At 47.3% G+C, this 20390-nt stretch overlaps 1 protein-coding gene across 1 annotated transcript in view; it reads left to right on the plus strand.

Annotated features, from left to right (window-relative positions):
* The window catches only part of LOC143216224 (headcase protein-like), a 207044-nt gene that overhangs the window by 7688 nt on the left and 178966 nt on the right, over positions 1–20390 (plus strand). The window lies entirely within an intron of this gene.

Consider the following 20390-nt stretch of genomic DNA (forward strand, 5'->3'; position numbering starts at 1 on the left):
GAAGGAAGATCATTTTCTTTCATCTTCGACTGTTTGACGACAGCAAATGATGACAGCAATTCCTGTTAGTATTTAGATCAGGATTTATTTCAGTAGATCATATCGTTACTGAGAACATTAAATCATTCAAAATTTGTTTCATTTGTGTAACATTCATTATAATGTCGAGAGTGTTAATGGCAGACACAAAGTTACCAAGTCTTTTTACCATTTTCCTTCGGAAGTTCTTCTCAAAATAATTCCATAAGTCAAGTTTGAATGGATCCGCACGGACCCAACATAGTTTACTGTGGGACTGAATGACCCTTCGAATAGAGAGTCGGCGACCCCACTGAATTAAAGATAGCATATCGAATGAAGATCCCTTTAGCACACAGTTCAAAGTCACTCTTTTACCTTGATCTCGTTTTTCAAAACGGAGAAAAGTTGCCACATTTATTCTCGAACATTCTGTCAATAACACAGCATTTCATATCCCAAAAAATTTAACAATATTATTCGAGAATTAAAATAATGGTAAAATTTAAGATAAACAGTTTTTTCGAATTGTCTTCGCGAAAATACTATTGTAGAATTTCTATCATGCTTGCATGTTATCGTATAAATAGAGGCAGTAGACACGTCTGTCCGCTACAGACAGTTTCTACTTACACTGCATATGCATGATATGTACATATATCACTCTACACATTTTACATAAAAAAATACATTGTTTACATTCAAAAGATTTGAATAATTGTAGGACACTTGTTCAAGTCTCTACTTGAATAGATAATATTAACAAAAAATAAAAATTGATTGTCTCTTCTCCTTGCCTTACGAAAGTTGTATTCAGAAGTGAAATTTTGATGAACGACTCAGTTTAAATACCTACAGAGGGTTAATACTCTCGAGAAACACCAACAAAACTTTTACACATGTATAAAGATTGCCAGTCTGCCGACGATCTATTTCCGAGGCTTTTCTCGTAGAAACACGAAAATTCGGTTTGGGCAACGCCCCCTCAATTACGCACAGTACTTTCCGACTCCTTGATCTATCAGCTCTAGAAGAGGAGGGGGTGGCAGGAGGTCGTTACAAACAATAATTGGCCTCGCGGTCACGATACGGATGGCTCGTCTCCCTGTGAGGTCTACGTGTAAGAATACAATTATCGCGATCCCTTATCAAATTGGTCACGTTTCCCTCCCACGCGGCGGCGCCGGCGGAGCTCTCTCGGCTCCGTGGCCTCGGTGGTCGCGTTCAATGACGTCGATAAGAGAGGCGCTTCTTTCGAATCGCGGTTACCGCGAAAGATAAAGTTACGAGACCTATTCACCTCTGAGGCATATATCTCGCGCTAAATTGCGCGCTCGCTCTCGCGTTCTTTTCTCGGAAAGAAAGGGTTCCCTTCGAGAGCGTTGGTACGGCGTCATCCTTTTTCTCTCTCTGTTCTATAGTTCCAAAAGCCGCAGCGCGATAACGCCGGATGCAGCCAACGGATCTGTTTCTGTTTCCCTCGCGAATGGTGCCCGTGTCTCTTTTCGAGGCAGAAAGCCCCTCCGGGGAGAGAGAGAGGCGCTGCTGTGCGGATACTCGATAAGAATGATAAACGTGAGAACACACGAGCAGCGCGCCGGCTTCGTGTACAAACGTGTCACGCTTTAATCTAGAAATGGACGCAGCTTCGAGATCGTAGAGATCCCCGCAAAAAATGGAACACACGCCGAGTAATCAGAGGCTAACGCGACCTTGAAGCGCGTCCTCCAATCGCGCCGGAACATTTTTATGTAACGGTAATTGCCGCTCTATCGATCCTCCTCGATACAAAACGCATTCCGTTCCGCGTACGCATTGCTATGTACATACATATAGTTGTTCATAAAATGGACGATCTCGTGCAATAATCGACGCCGCATTCGATCGATCGAAGAAGATCAAATAGCGCCGAGCCCGAGCGGTTCCGTTTGAGTTCGATTTGCGTGCGACAACATTACAACATTGTCCCGATCGACGAGCGAGCGGTCGGCGCCTCAAAGCGTCGCGGGCCGTCTTTTTTCATAACCGGGAGCATCAAAGCATACTAAAACATGGGGGGGAGCGGTGGCGTTGTCGGCTGCCGGTCCACTATCTGCGACTTAGATCTCGGTTACGGTCGCGCCCGGTCTTTGAAGGATTCGAGCGGTATGTATGTATTGAGTTACAGGCTGAAATCAAGCGTAAACTTCTGGCTGGCTGACTGTCGCGTGTTTCCTCTAGTCTCGTCGATCTTTGCGCGCTCGAGCGTGATTGCAGCCGAAAACGTCGTCGCCGATACGCGCGGCTAACGTTGTTCTCTTTCTTTGGTTCTTCTCACGCGGATTCCGTCTTTTTTTCTTTCATTATCTCTTTCGTTCTTCCCAGCAGCTTTTTCTTCCCTTTCTCGCCCGGGTTCTCCAACCTCCTGGCTCCTCGGGCGATGTATTTCGCGAAACATGTCTCTCTCTCTCTCGCCCCGATTATTTATAGCCGTCTATACGCGGCGAACGCAAGAGGCAACGCCGCCCCCGAAGAAATGAAAATATTCCGACTTTCCTCCGGCCCCGGCCGCCTTTTTATACGAGCCTTGAAATCGCGCTATAAAGGAAGGAACGGAAGCGTGTGCTTTCCATACGGAATATGCACGTTGATTCGCTTAACACCCCCCGTGCGCGCGCGCGCGCGAACCCCAACCCCCCACGGCTAAACTTTCTCGCGCGACACTCTCGAGGGCGCGACAAAGGCACTATATCGAAAATCCTTTCCGCTCCGGCGATCTCTCATAAATCCACGGCCGTCTAGAGCTACTTCTTCCTCTCTTCCACCCACTCGAGCGTCTAGGAGACGCTTTAAGATTCGCGCGGTCTCGAGACACGTTCACTTTTTAGGTCTCATTGAAATCGGACTGCTTTATTCCAATCTGCAAGACGGAGTCCACGGTGGATTGTTAATCCAGCTGTACCTAGCGTATGTATGACGTTGGCGATTAATAAATAAGTATCTGAATAAATCTGAGGTAGACTTATTCAGGAACGACATACGACACTTCTTGGTCGTAAATCTTCAACTCAGTTTTCTGAGAACTCGAATTGACCGATTCCTTACCACCTATTTGAATGGAAAGGATGTTATTTAAATGAAATTGCAATTTTGACAAGATAAACTATGAATTTATTCAACTACTGACGAATTTACAATACATATTGTGAAGAAGCTGAGGATACTTGTCGAAAACATCGAGAGGAACTGACTTGAGGGTGAGCACAAGGAAGCATTTAGCTTCGGGAAGAGCGTGACTTTAAGAAATGAGCCATGCGGATTCGTCGATTGGCTTTTTTTCGAAATTGTGAGGGATGCGGTCGTCTCACAAGTAACAATACCCAACTGATACTGATTTGAATGAAATTTAACGTACTTATTAAACACCGAAAAATATTAAATACGTGTTTCTTTGTTTCGGCTAAATACGCATTTTAGGGGTGGAAAACACACCTCAACCTCTGGAGATTGAACATTTGTGGCTAACTATTTCTTAAAGGATACAGTCTCTGAAAAAGTGCTAGATCCAAAGTTGTACAATTCAGAGTGATGCACTTGATGGCGTCCTTGAAATCTACCTTGAAGTCGATCTTCAAGGTCAATTGAATTTGGAAATAATAAGCCGGACTTGCCGGATTTAGCAGTTGCCGGACCTTGAGCGCATCCTGTATCTATTATATAATCACTAATTTGTCTTCAGAATTGATTTGTTGCGTTATTTTCAAAAAAAAAATCGGACGTTATAGGAAAATAGGCTTAAATTTATAGAATTAATATGAATCCTTTAAGAAATAATTAGCCACAAACGTTTCCACCTCCAGAGGTTGACGGGTGCTTTCTACCCCTAAAAAGCGTATTTAGCCGAAACAAAGAGACACGTATTTATATTTTTTAGTGTTTAATAAGTACGTTAAATTTTATTCAAATCAGTGGGTATCAGTTGGTTAGTGTGTTACTCGTCAAAGAGAGAAAAGATACGCAATACAAAGGGCAAGTGACCCGTCCCTCACTATGTTCACTTGCAGGGACGGATTGTACCTCCGGGTGACCCACGCGGGAAATCGCGTGGCCCGTGCGAGAGGCATAGCTAGCCGTAAGTCTGAAAAGCGCCTGACTCGAACAATGCATGGGAGAATAAAACTTGAAGATGGCTCGAATTTGGCCGCCAGATGCGGATCTGTAAAACACTAAAATGCTTGGATCGATGTTATTTTCAAAAACGTGCAAGGCAGATGGGGTCGACTTTTATGACCTCGACTACCTGGCTTTACAATTTGAACCGACAATATACTCGAGATTCAGACGGTCTTTAACTACGACGAACGAACTACGTTCCAAAGAATGATGTCACACTGTTTTGCTATTTCACGAGGGAAAGAATCGGGAAAAGAATTATGCAAAACAGAGAGTCGGTTTCGCGAAGATGGGGTCGACATCATCCCAAAACAGATACCCGTTCATTGATTACATCGTGTGTCGGATACGCACATGTGTGAAGACGTCGAACCTAGTGTTATCGATCGAGGGTGAATATCGAGTCTGCGACCCAATCTATTGTTTTCGGGGCGTAATGGCGAGATAAAGGGGTCGGCTGGAATGAAGAAAAGTCAATTGTCCTGGTCACATATCGCGGTAAGAAACTCTCCAGACGCGCGTTCCGCAGGATATGAATGAACATAGGGGTCCGTTTCCTTTCGGGTGCGTGGGTCGTGTTCTATAGTATGTATTATAGAGGTGTCCGTTTAGGTGTGTATAGATTGCGGAGAGAAGAGAGCGGCCCGGTTCACAGCGAAAGGCGAAGACGAAGGGCAGCGAACAGGACGATTACGACGACCAGCCCCACACACAACACCACAACCGTCATACGCACACTACTCGTATCCTATATTTAGATCCAGTCCTCGAACCTGTCCTATTTCTATTTGTTTTCCACTGAGTCGATGGCTCACCCACCCTCGATCTGATCTTTTATTTCTAACCTCGGAAATTTCGTATCTCGACACCACCTTGCTTTTTGTCTCTGAGCTGTGAGAAAAACGGAGTTCTTATGCAGAGGGTGGAGTACTGCGGATTAATTGGCTAGATGTTTTCAATTTTGCAAATCCAGCGTGTTCTTCACCGTAATAATCGAAATGTCCAAAAAGTATTCAACTACGAAATAAATAAGGGGGTTTAGCAAGTATGTACAGTGTACAGTCGGAAGGCTCCTGGCAGAGCCAGAAATTTCCATTTCATGTCCGCAGATCGTGCGCCCCCATTAATTCTTGTGGGATGCAAATTATTCGTTCTGGCTGGTAAAAAATGCTGGGAGTCTGGCATATCACGGTGGATGGCTGCCAGAAATTCGCCCCCTTTCGTTATCACGATCAAAAGGAGAAACAGCATAGGGGCGGCCAGCGGGGTCTTGGTTTTTGGGCGGGTGCGGCGATGCGAGTCGCTGGGCAGATACTCCGCAGGTTCACGTGCGCTGAAACGCAGCGGGCGAGTTTTCGGCTCTCTCTCTACTATGGCCTTCGTATAGCGAAAACCGGCGAGAAAGGGAGAAAGAGAGAGCACGTCTGTGTGTGTGTGAGCTCGCGTGTGTCTGTTCACGTCGGACGGATAAAGCGGTGTATGTTGTGCGCGGATGAAAAGAGGCGGGGAAAGAAGAAGAAGACGATGAAGAAGAAGAGGAATAGAGAGGAAGAGAGTGAGAGGGTGCCCGTAGCCTTGACCGTGGCCAGCACCTCGGGGCCAGCGGGTGAGGAGAGGAGCTTGACGCTCTAGCAGCCTCCAAGGCCAACTGCATGGAATCACGCCACCGCGATGCATTTAAACAGGCCGAGCGCCGGGAATGTTGTTAAAAAGCCCTCCACCGGGCCTGGTTCTTGTTGCGTCGTCGAAAAGAGGGGCCCACGGCACACACGATCCCATCCTCAGCCCTCGAAAATATCCCGAGGACGTTCAACGGTCTCTCCAATGGCTCGCATATCCTCCTCTCTTGTTATCGTTGCACCGCTATTGCCGTCCACTTGCGAGGAGTCCTCAAAATTCTCAAAACCTCGGTATACATACTTCCAGGTATAGAAGTTTGCTAAAACTTTTTCTGTTTCTGCTTTGCGTACAACTGAAATCTACACCTAAAAATCCAGTTCTATTTCGTCGAAAATTTTCACCACGAATCTGACTCGATTTTGCGAGGCAAGGGGTTGATAATGTGCAACTGAGGAAAATACGAATTTCATCCAACTGGTTCCAGCCTGTTGTAAGGCTCAATAAAACAGCTCCTCGGAAGAAATATTCGACGAACAATATCGAATTACAAATTCCTCACTGGAGAGACGCGTCTCCGAGCAAAGGGGGAGGCGCACTCTCGATTTCATCCCCCTGGAACCACCCCGAACGCGACGCTGATATTTCGCCGGGCGTTTTTCCGGGGTCTCGAATTTATGCCGCGCTCGTGATTCGCTTTTTTCTTCGCTCCTCTCTCTCCCCCACCCTCCAATCACCCTCTCGTTGCGAACGGCGCACGTAACATAGAGACATTTTGGCGCCGCAACGCGACCTATAAATCCCACTTTCACTGAAGTGCGACGAGCCAAGGGTTTGTCCCCAGCGCGTTACTCACGTTTTAACCAAAAATAAATTATGCTGGCAGCAGCAGTAGCAGCAGCACCCGCGTACAAAACCACCCCCTCAGTTCTTCCACTCTCTCTCTCTCATTCGAATTCGTTTCCCTGCAACCCCCCGTCGTCCTATCGTCGTTTCGTATCGAATTATATTCGCGAGGGAGCCCGTCGACTTATTTTCTCGCGTTTTACGATCTCATTAGGGCGTTTCCGGCGTATACTTGTGATGCTGTAAGCGTACACTCGAGTTATGAGATGTTTCGAGGCTTTTACCGAGACCTTGATAGTTCGAGGGCGTTCACCGAGTTTTACCGTATTTGCTAGATCCTCTCGATCTTGATACTGTAATTGATTATTCGCGTCCTTCTTTCTCTCCCGAGATACATATTCTGTAATTCTTGTAGTCCCTTTAGCGTTTTAAATTTCATTTACTCAATTTTGTCATGAATGTATCAAACCCGCAGTCTAACAATTCATTTTGTAGCTGCAAGAAGGGCCACAGGAATGCGTCTCACAGAGGTGGGCAAGGACCACCCGGGACAATAGAAACATTGGAAACGCTCTTGCAAATTTTATATATTATAATTTTATATAATACACGTACGCAACTCTTTTCCCCCTCTCTCTCTTTCTCTTTCTTTCGCAGCCACCTCGAAAGTATAGCAACCGCGGCCGTAATTCGAAGATCTGCCTCGAGGAAACTTTTGGGGAGACCTCCGCGGCTGAAATAAATTACGGGAACCTCTTAGAACCTCTTAACGATGAAATACACGATGATACTCGCGCCCAAGATACTTTACCGCCCCTTCTGCTCGAAATAGAACCCTTCGACGACCAACGAGAACAGTTTTCGAAAATCTTCATCCTTGAGGAGTCGAGTACTTTGCACCCTTGTCTTTCTTCTCCACGGAACAAAACTTGCGCATTTCACAAGCGCGAGTGTGTATATTCATTCCGAAGCGATCCTTCTTCCTTGTAAGTTGACTACAGATTTTACAATATAAAATTTTCTAGCTGAAATTCGTGAAGACTGAAGTCCAAGAACCCACCACATTCCTCAAAGTCAATAATTAATACGAGCATCTTAAATTACGACCGTCGATAGAAATCTCAAAGATAGGGGTCGAAATAAGACAAAGAAGATTAGGTTTCCCACGGAGAGTCGCTGGTGAATTCCAAGCGCGTTTTCGAATTTAATTCGAAGTTCAGGATTCCATATTGTCCAAAGGAGAGTTTCGTGGTAGAATTTCCCGAATTCTTTAGAATATCTCCCCCGAGGTTCGATGGGGAGCCGGTTCGAATAACTTGGAGATTTTTTCGTCTCGTCGAGAGCTGCTCCGTAGTTTGCTTGCGGCGTTCGTCGCGCACCTGCAAACGAATTCTACGTTGACGATCTAAGGTTCCACAGCGGAGATGCAACGGTATGAGCTTACCGGAGATAACGATAGAAGCTGTATATCTGCGGAGCTCGGATTCGCTGCTGCGTCAGGTAAACCAAGATAGAGAGCGAGAGAGAGAGGTTTGCTTTTCCGAACGGGGAAACGGATGTCGTTGCTCGCGGACGCGTTTACTCGGAAAGATTCACGAGATTAGAATGAACTGTAGTCGCCTCCTATTGCAGATTAGAGTGGACACTGGCCTTTGGTGCCTCATAGATCACTGTATGCAAACGAGGTTTCTTTGCGTGTTTCCGTTCCTTGGATCGCCTCGAGGCTGTACTTTACCAATTTATTTTTACCGAACCGAGTAAGCTATCTTAATGAAATTTTGCGGAATTGTTTATACACTATGTTTCCGGTTATGTTACTGGTAAACTTTTGCAAAGATGTATCGGTTATTTATAGAAAAAAATTGCCGAAGTGGAAAGGTCTCGACTGAGCGGATTGCCGATGTTCGTACACGATCTTCCGGTTTGAAAATGATAGTGTACGCTCGAGCGATTGCTCGCGTTATCTCGATCTCGCCGGATCGATGGATTCCTGCTATCACCGGTGTTTCTGGAAGTCCTCGGTGGCATTGTTCTTTAATTTGGCGCGCGCGGCACACGCGAACGCGTAACAAGGCAAATTGCAGCCGGCGGCGCGCTGTCGAATTACGCTCGCACGATCGCGTTTAATCGCACGATAATTGGTAACGGGGAGCTGCGAATCACCGATCCGCACCCTCCGCTCCCCTCAATCGCGTTCCTAATTTGAAATCCACGTGCGTGCTTCGACAACGAGGCGTCCGGCGCAGGAAAAACGTGACGTTTAATGAGACAATTAATCGTTGAATCATTCTCGGCGCAATAATCGTGACGTCAGTCACGGATTGCGAAGAACGGTAACGGTAAAACCCATTCTCCATCTTCGAGACACTATTCTAACGTACTCAAAGTTACTACATATACTGTAAGTCGAAATAATTGTAGACAGCGGATCAGTATGCAACACAAAAAGAGAACGAGTCGTTTGTAATCGAAATCGCAGATAATTTCGACACGAATAGCTCGCGACACTGACGCGAACCTCCGTCGACTGAGAATGCATAATGATCGAATCGAAATGTCAGGGTTAAGCTGTTTGTGTGCGTTCGCGTGATTGTTAGCACCGGAAGTACTGCCTCGCGAGATCACGGCCAGACGAAAGTTGTTTTCTACGCGCGAAATTTACGATAGCGATCTACGTGGCCGAAATCGAGTGATAAATATTTAAGAAAAACGAGGGACCACGTGTCATGCATATTCGAGGCACACCGGCGGCACTTTCGTCAGTCTACTGTTTCGAGGCCCGTCTAGACGATGGCGATATGTTCGAATTTAATTATGCGAGGGGCGGGGTTTCGCGTCTAGGTCGCGTGACGCGTGGAATAGGAGCTTCGGATACAAACTTAAAATTGCAAGGTTTCTTTTGATACTTTCGATGGTCTGCAAAGCACACTTCTGAGGAAATTTAATGGTGTATATAAAAAATGGTTGAAGAATTAGCCCAAAATCTGTTATGCAATTTCCGAGGAGTGTGCGAGTATCTGCTGGCAATCTCGAGCTATTGAAGATTCTCCGTGTCGCTTTTCCTCGAAGAAGAAGGAGCCAGAAGAAAAAGGCGGTTGAAATTACTTCGTTAAAAATGCGCTAATAATGAAGTCGCCCGGTTAATAATAGCCGTACGGGGGTCGTTCGGGGGCGAGCTTTGAGTCCGCACGGGGTCCGCCGGATATAATAAAGTTTAATCCCTTCGGAAAGTTTCCAGAGCGCTCTCGCCCGGCGTGTTTCGTTCGAGGAAAACCGTAATCCTTAACCAACCGGGTGCGCTCGTTCGAATTATGTTCGCGATGGAAAAACACGGCGAGAGAGAGTCAGGATACAGTGTTCGTCGAGGATCGTGCACGCGGAAGGCGTTTTTTAATAAGCGAAACCACGGCCGAAGGGATCCTCTTCTCTCTCTATTTATGGGTGTCGACTCGCGCTGCGCTGGGAAAAAGAAAAGCAACGCGGGTGAGCGCGATAATAACGCGGAAATTTAGTTGGACTCTGACGACGAGGGGGGCCCGCGAGTATTACCAGGGGAATTTAATTAAGACAGAGCAAGCGCAAGACGATTCTTTTGAAAAAGATTCAACCGAGTCCACGGAGTATACCTTCGCGAACGGAGACCTCGAGCGTACCTCGCCACATCGTCTTTAAGCTATCCTTGGGGCGGTCTCGAAGGATCTGGGTTCAGGGTCAATCCCCGAACTCGTCCTTCCTCGCAGCCCTTCGGCCCAGGCCCGTTTTCGTCGTTACATCGCGATTTTTGCACGAGAATCGCCAATCTTCGTTGATAAAGAAGAACCACCTTCCTCCGGATAGTTTTTTAATATTCTTTCCATCACGGTTTTTTGCAGTCTCCCTCTCTCAAATTTTGTCTATTACGACTGGAAAGAACTTCCCGGGCTTCCGCTTTTATGTAGGGCTCGAATTTTTCGAAACCGCTCCGGGGCGCGCGTAACTCGCATCGCTGCAGCCGTCGTCGAATTTGTAACGAGCTGTTTGTCAAATTTATGCAAATTCGAGACCGTATAAGGCCGCCGCGGAACGGCTCGCCTTCCCGAGCGTTATTAGCATTCATGAACGTCCACGGTTCTCCCTCTCTCTTCGAAGCCGCTCCGTGTACCCCGAGGAATCGTGCGCTTCTTCTCTCGGTAAATTTTCATCGGGTCCGTTTTCGAATTTCGCTGCAGGAGTCGAGAAAATCACTTCGCGTCTCTCCCACTCCCTCTTTCTCTTTTACGAACACCGATAAATAAACCCCTGTCGGGGCTGGCTCTTTCGACGATACGCAACGGCCGTTTTATCCGGCAAAAATGTTTATCTCGTTCGCGCGAAATGTGTCCGTGGAACCGGTTGGACCGGTTCTCCCGCCGCGGCCACATTCGGGAATCGGAAACAAACGTCGACCGATATAGAAACTCCGGTGATATAAGTTCGAAACCAGGGGGGAAAAGAGAGAGAGAGAGACGAAAGTGTTCGCTAACAAGAGGTTGCCTGGCTTGAAACGTACAAACGAGCGGGAACAGTTGAATAATGAAGCTGTTATTAAGTGGACACTGGAAATTTGAATCTTATCGCGGTTTCAACGCCCGAAAGACCTCGCTTGTAATGCCTTAGCCCCGATAACAGGCTTGGCTGTTTTCTATCGGTTGAATAATCGTCGTTTCGCGAGATTACACCACTCCACCTAATTATATAACTCGCTCGGTTCATTTGTGGGTTAACTTCTGCAATCTGCTGTTTTTCCCGAGCTGTACAGCGGAGAACGAGAGAAATAAGTACGGTATTATATCTGCTCGTTATTCGAGGAACCGTAAATGTTGTTGCGCTGTTCGACGCGCTGTAAACCGTGCCGTTAACGACGACATTGACCCACGGGGCCGAGCCACGGATAAGAAAGCCGTTGCAGTGGATCGTTATATTACGTCATTAGAGAACCCCTTCTATATTCTATGCGGTCCAAGAAAAAATCGTCAAGCAGAATGGACACGTGGGCGGGAGGAGCTCGTCAAACGTCGCCTTCGCACACACTCGTTATGCTGAAGACACGGGGTGGCTCCGGGCTGCGTCGAAAACGGAGAGGGAGAGGTTCCATGATAATTATCTATTCGTACTACGTAATCTTAGCTTCGTGGCGATGGGTAATTATTTCAGAGATTGATAACTTTATTCTTGGTAGGCTTGCGCTTTTAAATAATTTAAAACGAATCGCTCACTCTCCGAAAACGTTTCTCCCTTGAACGGTGAAAAGAAAAGAAAATATGAATATATGAATTTCTATAAATTTTCTCACAGAGAGAAATGCTTTCCTACAAGTATCATCCTGCGTTTCTATAATTTTTCTATACTATCGCTCGGAACTTCCCTGTTTATTTTGATTTGTTCGTAGTTCGCGCGACTATAGCAACCATGATCCACGACACACTTTCTTCGCTCTTAACGGTGAAGCAGATAAGAAGGTGCGCGTCGCCGTGAATGTTATCTAAATCACCGTGAGAGGGCGAGGTTCAACTGCCGTGTTAATATCCACTTCCATATCAGAAACGAACATTACGATCATAATAGCCCGGGGAACGGTGGGGGGAAAAGCGCAGAGGCAGGGAATTTTCACGATTTGACGTTCTTCCTTCAAAGCGTCGCTGTTCGCGGGGGTGGGGGTGGGTTAACCACCCCCGAAGCCATTGTATTATCTCTGGCAGAGCCACAGGACTCTACGAGGAATATTCTAACAGTGTCAGAGGCGAACAATGTCGGTCGTATAAATGAATAATGCAGCCGTCTAGCCGGGGAAGAACAGGGCTCCCCTTAACCGTGACAGTGAGAGTCGGAATTCATTTGGTGAACCGCATCAAAGATTCCGCGAGAATTTCGGCCATGTCCGGCGAAGATCGGGAGACGAGCGTCAAGCAGTCTGACAATTTCCCGGAGTCGAAGAGCCGGGGAACCGTGATTCCGAGAGATCAAACCGCGGCGTCACTTCCGTCTAAAGGAAAAAATGCTAAAGACCACCAGAACCACCGGGTTTTCTTTCGTCGAGAGCCCCCACGAAGTCACGACTCTTTATTTTCGACGCGAAACACGAACGGAGCATACGACTGTCGTCGCGATCACATCTAGCAGGAAGCACTGTCGATCCTGGCACGAGTCTGTTATCCTGGTTCCTCCTTACCACACTTCCTCCTTTCGCCTGCTCATGATTATTTCAACCCTGGTGCACTGAAGAGAATTTTTCGAACTGAACGATCCAGAGACTCGGAACTGGAAAAATCATATAATTTGTAAGAATATTTTATACTGTAAATAGAGTGTGAAGCACACACACAAAATCTGCGAATTTTACGAACTGTCCGAAATCGTCTGGGCACGAATGTCTCCCCTTTACACTTTAAGGGTTAGCAATTTCCTAAAGTCTTCAATACTGTAGAGAAGTAGAATGGATACTTGTCTTTTCTTATTTAAGCAATTGAATTATTAGGCAAGGTCCAGGTCTAGTTGAGTACTGTCAGTAATGGATTCTCGCATCGTACATTTTTAAGGCCACCAGTTCATCACCAGTGAAACGAAGCGTTTCTTCCTGGTGTAATCGCCGCTCCCTAAATTTCACAGGAAGGAAAACAGAAAATAGTGGAGTAAATTCTCATTTATCGCCGATTTTTGTGTTCTCCGTCGTGCGTCGCACATGGTCGACAGTAAATTACAGCGTAGCCCAGGATGGTTTACTGCTAATTGGGTTGTTAACGTCGCATTTACCTCTCCGGGGACGCTGCTGTTTCTTGCTTTCGTCGTGAGCACATCCCGTACAATTGTGAACAAATACTGTTTTATGCCGCGGCGAGAACGGATGGTTGAAGAATGGCCGATATTTGCCAGACGTCGCGTCGAGGTTACAACCTCAATCAGCACAAAAGTAGTTACAGTTCGAACCGAAAGAGATTAATAAAAGATAAATCGATTTTTTTCCCAGGTTCTCGTGCGAGCGGATCTCTATTTTTTTACGGTGTGCTCTTTTCGTGTTCCTTCGCAGTTCGATTTTAATATGCAAAATTTGTCTCCCGCGTGTTGTTCGTTGCGTAACGCGATTATGCGATGGAGAGTTTGCGAAGGAGGCGATTACGAAACCGATTCGACCGGCACCGAGTCGACTCGCTGGCGCCGCCGTGCCGGTTGGCTTTCGAGCCGACCGATTCCAGGTTTGCGCCGAGACCCGGCCGGCCAGAAGGAATTTTTTAATTAGAGGCGACGGACAAAGGTTACCTGCACCGTTGCCCGCAATAACGGCGAGCTTCTGGCTGCTAGCGTTGGTCAAAGCTGCTGCGCTCTTTCTCTCTCTCTACCTCTCCACAGCTCTCGTCTCTCTGCATTTACCGTTATTCAGAGCGTTCGAATGCAAGAGCTTCGTTTCCATGCAGAATGCAAATTTCAATCTTTCTTTTAACATTCCCCCTACATTTCCGAAAGAAACGCTCGATACTGTCTCTACCATTCCACAGAGAATTGTGATATTTCCTCCGTAACGTCGCCGTTACTTGCCACCGGTGGGCGTGGCTTCCTGGCTCTCGCATCCGCGAATTTGAGATAGGCATCTTTCGAATTTATATCTTCTAGTAGGAATAGTTCGAATATCTGTTTAAGTTCTTTTCGACAATCCTAACGGTAGCATTTTTGTCTTCTCTGAATGTGGGCGCGTATCAGTGGGCATGGTTTCGTTGTTTTTGCTCCCAGTGAGTTTACATCAGTCCTGTATAGAACAATTTGTGTTAATCCTCGTTCTAGAATACTAACAGAAAACTGTAAATACCAGATTGTTCGCCTAACTCTCGCTGCACAAATTCCCCTAAATAGGCGTGGCCTCTGCACTACACTGATCCTACTGCACTACAGTGCGATCCACGGGCCTGAGCTCGAAATCCTCGCGAATACAGTCGCAACGGGCTCTAGAACTCCCAAATAAAGCACACACAGCTGCATCAAAACCCTAACAAGAGGGAATCACAGTTCCTTCCGGGAGCAATCAGCTCCGTCGACGCTTCAAGATCCCAGGAGCAAACTGATCCTAGTTACCTCTACGACAAAGCTCCCCAGATACAGATAATAGAGCTCGCCCTTTTAACCAGGCCGTTTCGCGCCCTAAGCAACGCGTAGGGATGTCGAAGTCTGAACACCGGAACAGCCCGTGATAGTTGCACACGGGACCAGTCGGCGCAACTTGCGTTCCGCCGACTTCAAGGACTGTGATTCGCACGACGAGCGTTTCGTTGGTCCTGTGTGTGTCGGAGGACGCATAATCCTCGCAGGATTCAACAGTGCGCGCGTCCTTTGGCAGCGCGTATAACTGCGTACGAGCGAACTTGAAGCGGATTAACCTCTGGACGAGTTTTCAGGTAATCCTGGCCACCCCCGCGCGACAGTCCCGGGATTCGTTCCACGTTATCACGACGGGGATAAGTCCTTGCCACGAGACCGTAGAGAGGACCTTATACGATCGTTCGACTTCCTTTCTCGCGCGAGCACTACGTGTCCCCGGGAAAGAGCTCTTTATCCGTTGATTCCATTTCGGCTTATTGGACGGGATTCGTTCTGGGTCCTTGATGCGTATCCTGCAGCGAAGGTATCACGATCCCTTCTACTACTACTATTACTACTACTCTACGTCTTCTTCTTCTCCTCTTTTTCGTTCTTCTTTGTCCCCTCTCGCTTACACAGACCGGTCCAGGCCTCGCTTTCGGACGGACACGCGTGGTCCCGGGTTTAGAAACCAGTTTCACCATGGTGCGGTCCCTCGGCGGCTGCACGGCATGATGCACGCCGCTGAGAGACCCACGGAGACTGTTTCGAAGACGGTTTACACGCGAATATCTCAATACTCCGTCCTTCAAAAAATCCTCACCGGACAATTGGACGCAGCATCGGGAGATCGAGGAGAACCCAGCATGTTCCTCCGAACATTACTCTTTATTGCTCAATATATTTTCACGGATCCGCTGTGTTGATCTTATATGAACGATGGAATCGGTTGTCAGAATTTTTTCTCAAATGTATCCGATGCTATTTTAATTGGGATCTGCTTCGTATATCTCGATGCTTCGATGGCGCAGTGAGAATTGACAATAGCGATGCATGACTCACTCGGCAACGCAGAGGACGAAACAAATTCTGCAGGGTTAATTGATCAAAGCCGAGGATCCAGGTAGCATCCGGTCATTCTCCGCGGATTACGGATTCCGTCGGCCGCGAACAATCCTCAAAGTCGATTCGTATGCCTGTGGGGGCTCTCTCGAAGGAGTTGCCGATCAGGTGCGACGTCCGGACAAGGTCTGGGGAAACTTGTCCCCTTCTCCCTCTTGTCAGCTCGGTGTCGAGAACTGGTGGCCGGGTGCACGGAAGACAGGTGTCTCCCACCGGTGCGGCGGTTTACCGGAACTCCTGAGACTAATCCCGTATCCTCTTTCCTGAAAGATTTGTCCTAAGCCGTGGTAGACGGGTTCGGTGTGTATACACACACACACACACACACACACAAGCACATGCCGAGCGGCAGAGATAGGTTCCGTTCCTCGACACGTCGAATTATCGAGTCAGAGTATCGATGTCCATGGGAAAGGCAGGCGAGAAACGCGGTGTGCGGGGGTGGTAGAGAGATAGAGGGTGGATTGTGTGCCGAGGGAGCCAGCCACCCTGCGGGAACGCGTGTCCGTAAACACGGCGACCTTTCCACCCGACTATTTCGTCAAGTCCTGTCCACACCCCCTTTGTCAGGCTGTCTTTGACACTGTCGCCGCGGAACCCGGGCCCGCGCTTAAAAGCCTGCGATTTTACGTGTGTCAGATACAGTCACCCCCCAACAGGGGGCAAAGGGGGGCTCAGGGTACAGCACTGTCGACGGATTCGTCGCTTTGTCGAAGTCAAGTACGACTCGTCACCGGCACTGGCAGAACCCGTCGATTTGAGGGAGCTGTGTAAACCAGGGGTTTTGGTAATCGCGACGGAGCGTTTACTCGCCTCCGGAGACTCCGAGGATCGCTTTGCTTCCACGATGGATAGGGAGAAATTATCCCGGTGCCGATACACCATGGGAAAACAGAAGAATTTCGGCTTCGACTCCCGGATTTACAAATAATTGCCCCGGGAGAGAGACTCCTCCTTCACGCATACGCCCCTTACTGTAGACCCTAGAGTGTACGAAAATATTTATACCCTTGTCGATTTGCTGTTGGACGATGCTGAGGAAATGGAGATGGATGGCGAGCAGTATTGAGGATTTTTCCCGCCTGTTTGCAAACAAACATTAATTACGTTCTCCGCTGGTAACCCTTGTACCAATGCTAGGGTACTTAGGGACCTCCCTTTAATTTGTTTCTAAAATTTTGTGTAGAGTCTCCTTGCTGAGAAATAACAAAATTATTATAGATTTTTATTTCCTAATCCTTATGTCAATAACCTTTTTAACACATTACCTACCGACGATTAGCAACAACAATTCCAATTGTGAACCAACTTACCCCCAGTAAGGTCATCAAATAATTTCGTTCAAAAGCATCAGCATTAGCGAAAGAAGTTTGATTAAACAAAGCAGCAGGTTGAAACCGATGTCGCGGTTTCGAATAACGTAATCTCGCAACACAATATGTTCGCCATCTGCTTACAAACTTCGCAGTAGCGTGTAGTAAACGCAGTATGTATAGACTTCGGAATATCGAAGTGCATTTTGTTCGGCTAATGTTATGCGGACGATCGTTATCTCCGGCGAGTGAGAGAGAGAGAGAGAGAGAGAGAGAGCTTCACGGAAACTTTCCGGGGCTTTATGAAGTCAGCGCGTATACATACCTCGTGATCGAACCGAGTCCGGGCCGAGCGAGCGAGTGGGTGTATTTATTTCAGCAGGATTCTCGGGTTAATTAGCCCGGCCGTTTCGCGGAATTACCATACGATTAAAGCGAGATCACCGACTAATCTCCGTCTCGCAGCGAACCTAACCGAGAGATCGTTCCAGATTCGATGCACGTATCGGCGAACCAACAGTGTCGACTGTTCCTCGTGTGTCTCGTCTCGTACGCGAAAGTAGTTGCGCTTTTTTTTTCTCTCTGGCATCTTTCTCTTCTCTTTCTTGTCGGTGTTCCTCGCCTCGATGCCATTCCGCATACTTATTCCACCTATTAATAGGAAATCTCAAACCGTCCGGAAGAACCGGTCCCCCGAATGAGCCCAAGCCTGCCCTCCGCGATCTTTCGCGGCATTCCGCGAATGCAGATTCTTTTCCAAGACTTGAAAGTAGTTTCACAAACGTGCGTCCACTTCCGTTTCGCGATGCAACTCCATTCGACGTGCGCCATCTATCTTCCTGCATTGTTCGCGGGCGAGGTCGTCTGAAGGACACGGTGGCCTAGGTCAGTGGAGTCGCGCCTTTGTTCTGATCATCGTTCCATGATCATCAAACACTGACACTCGCTTTATTAACCCTTTGCAGTCGGAGCTATTCTTAATCTGAAAATTAAAAATTCCTTCCGGCCTAGAATAATTCCATTGCATTTTACGCATACGAAACTGATATAATGCCTCATTAGTAGTAATTGATTAAATACCAACATATTTAATAATGTAAACAGTATCGTGAATAATGGCACATCAATTGTTAGTGGTGATTCTGAGTCTCCTCTCGACGGCTAAGGGTTAATAAATATTTCATTATGCAAAGGTTTAACTTCATCTGTACAGAAGAAAGTTCTCACTGTCCCACCTGCTGATCCTTTCCTAATAATTATTTATATGGATTATGTATGCTAATGAAGGAGCCGATGTTAGTAGACAAATATGTACACTCGATCCCAGAGCTCCAGGTAGCAACAAGAAGATTCAGCGTATCGTATCGAGGCTGGTCAATTGGGAAATTCTGGGAAAGCATCAGAGTACATATTGCTGCAGAGTCCACAGAAGATATGTGTGCTCAGCGTCTCGACGTTCTTTCCACCTTTCACGTTCGAATCTCACGGGCTGGGTGAAAGATCGGTTACGAAACCCAAAGCTCGTGAAAATGTTCCCGCGACACCTCTCAGGCCGGACACGGCCATTGTGTCCAGACTCGTTCGCGCCGGGCTTCCATTATCGTTCGACTCATTAGCGCACACCTGCGAGCTTCTTTAGGAGGCCCACAGCGTGCCTGCTCCAGCGCTCTCTCTCTCTCTCTCTGTCCCTCTATTTCTCTCTCTCTCTTATTCTCTCTTCTCACGCAGACGTGTCCCGCGCGTGGAAATTGCAGTAGGCAGCTGCGCTCTTAGTAGGATCCTCACGTCGCGCGTAAGTAATTCGTGAAGCGAATCCTCCGCCCCATCCTGCACGCTCAAGGACACCGAGACTCGATTCTCTCTCGTTGCCACTCACGCTCTGTTAGGTAGCGAGAGAGCCAGTCGCCTCTTCGCTCGCGCGGCCAATCTAACTTCGGATGCGAGAAGATTGCGCTCCGAGCGGAGATTCGCCATCCCACGGTTACGGGAACCGATAAGTCCCTCGAAATATGTTTGCCCGAGCTACCTTGTAAATCCTATTCGCTGCCAAAGCCTAATCCGACGCGACAACACGCTCGAGACACTGGTCGATGCCGCCGCCGCCGGCGACTGTCATGCCTCCCGGCGCCGAAGTTATTAAACTTCTAGAAATTAGTTTTATGTCCGGCCGAGATTATACCTTTGAGTTCGAATCATTCCCTTGGAACTGTGCGTTCGTGTCTCTGCAATTATTGTTTGCATTGTCTACACACTTTCGGCAGATTGCAGAATTACATATCTGGGTTTCTGATTTTTTAACAACAAAATCGGCGTGTTTGCAGAAAGTGCGACGATCTAGTGTACATAGTACGTAACAGTGTCTGTGTAGCAGAGGGTGCAATTTTCGTCTCGGAAGGGTTACATTTGCGAAAGTTTCGCTCGCACCTGAGATAAACAGAAGAAAGAAAAACTTGCGAGAACTGTAGTTGCTTATTATCTCTGGTCGCCTCAGCAAGTTCAAGATGCAGGAACGGGAGCAGAGCATCACGAAAAGCTGCAAGCTACCGCAGCAGCAGCAGCAGTCACAGCGGTTGAAAACAAGAAACGCGTGTACACCGCGCGATAGATCCCGATTGCCCCCGCGAAAGTATCGTCTGGCTCGAGAATAATCCGGCTCCGGGCGATAATCGTGGCGTTATCTGCGGCGCGCAGCTCGTTCCTAATGCAAACCGGCCATTATCTTTCGCTCGCGGCCTGCCAACCGTGATTTCTCTTTTGTGCATCGCCGGTTGCGTCACAAGATACGCGAGCCACGCCCCAGACGGGCATGCGTTTTGTTTTTTCGGAGATGAGCCGCACGATCGACGAGTCGCAGTGACGACATTATCGTTCTCTCTCACTGTGTGTGTATCTTCAATTTAAAGTTCATTATGCGCTGACATTTAACAGTAAATGTACTATGCATTAAAACTATACTGCGGACCTTTATACAAAATAAAAATTTTCTACCGCAGTTGCGACAAACAGGGATCGAGTAGACATTCTATTCTTTCTTTAACGACGTCAATATGCTACAGAGAGAGAGAGAGAGAGAGAGAGAGAGAGAGAGAGAGAGAGATAATTCATCGACATTCTAAATTTTAATTTTATTGCTTTTTTAAGTTGAAGCTTCTCATTTTTGTCATAAATTAATAAAGTCTATAGTCTAATGATCTGCTGCCTTTTGAAAATGGCGAGGCAGAATTTATTTGTGAACGAGAA

Source organism: Lasioglossum baleicum, chromosome 15 (assembly GCF_051020765.1).
Source record: "Lasioglossum baleicum chromosome 15, iyLasBale1, whole genome shotgun sequence".
NCBI lineage: Eukaryota > Metazoa > Arthropoda > Insecta > Hymenoptera > Halictidae > Lasioglossum > Lasioglossum baleicum.